Source organism: Nematolebias whitei, chromosome 1 (assembly GCF_014905685.2).
Source record: "Nematolebias whitei isolate Nwh7 chromosome 1, NemWhi1, whole genome shotgun sequence".
In the NCBI taxonomy this organism is placed as follows: domain Eukaryota; kingdom Metazoa; phylum Chordata; class Actinopteri; order Cyprinodontiformes; family Rivulidae; genus Nematolebias; species Nematolebias whitei.
This window is the reverse complement of record NC_056498.1, coordinates 24,966,050-24,967,367: the sequence shown is the minus strand read 5'-3', so window position 1 is coordinate 24,967,367 and position 1,318 is coordinate 24,966,050. Positions and strand designations below refer to the sequence as shown.

The following is a 1,318-nucleotide window of genomic DNA, read 5'->3' as shown; positions in this document are numbered from 1 at the left end:
TTTAGCTAACCTTTTGCCATGTTTACCTGGCATAAGTTTCATGTTGATGTGTTCATGCGTGCTCATCTGCTCACACAGACTCATGCTCATGTTCGTGCTGCTGTTCGACGTAATGTTTTTATGCTATTAGTGCCTAGTGTATTTGTAGTTGATGTTTTTCTTAGTTCATATCTTAGATGTTATCATTGTTTTTCTTTTACATTTTATTGTTGGATGTAACTGGGACCCTGTGTTCATAATGTCGTTCCGCCACATGTACCACATGTGGTGCGAACAACAATAAAGAAGCTCTGACTCTGATAATGTAGCGGTTTTTGTTTATATTTTTAATGTCATTTTCTTTCATTTATTTTTTTCAATTTATTTGCTTTCTTTTATGATTGTCATTGTTGTCATCATTCTTTGTTAAAATCAGGTCTCTCTTATAAATGAGTCCTTAAGGCTCAATGAGACTAACCTGTATAAATAAAGGTTGAATGAAAATTTAATTAAATTTAGCTTTTAGCTAGCCTGTTGCTACTTTATTTAGCTTTTTGCTATTTTCAACTAGCCTTATGTTACTTTTGGCTTTTAGCTAACCTTTTTTATTTTAAGCTTCTAGCTAGCCTTGTACTATTTATAGCTATCATTTAGCTATTTTCTGCTTTTAGCTAACCTTTTGACATTTTTACCTGGCATTTAGCGGTTAGCTAGCCTTCTGCTTTTAGCTAACGTTTGACTTTTAGCTAAACTTCTTTTACTTTAAGCTCATGGCTAGCCTTCTACAATTTGTAGCTAGCTTTGCTCCTTTTGCTAACCCTTTTCTGTTTTTAACATATCTTTTTTGATTCTTTCATCCACTCATATTAATCGTTAGCTCACCAGTCAGATCTAATCACTGTTTCTCCAAACTGAGGTCGTCGATAAACTTTGAATGACAGGTAAATATATTTGTTTGTTTGTAACATAGAGCCCCACTTGTAAAATTCTGAATAAATATTTTAATAAAGTTGTTTTTAAGGTAATCTACAATCTGCCTGTTGCCTCCTACTTGCCTGCACTTCAGCCCTTACAGTATTTTTTCCCTTTGTTTGATCTTGTTTGTGCACACTCTACTCAGTGTTGACAGTAAGAAATACATTTAAAAAAAGTTTTCTTTATTAGTTTGCAGTGAAACAAAGAAACATTTCATGATGAAGACAAACAGTGTTTTGGATTTTTCACCAGCTCTTTAAAACAAACCAGTAGACATCATGTTGATCTGAGCGTACAGACTCGCCCCCCTGCAGAGTTCATGTTTATTGAAGGGAGAGGCTTATCTAAAGGACTATCCTTCAAA

The 1,318-nt window shown here is 34.1% G+C and overlaps 1 protein-coding gene across 1 annotated transcript in view; it reads right to left on the bottom strand.

Annotated features, from left to right (window-relative positions):
• The window catches only part of LOC119409111 (myozenin-2), a 31,101-nt gene that overhangs the window by 1,872 nt on the left and 27,911 nt on the right, over positions 1–1,318 (bottom strand). The window lies entirely within an intron of this gene.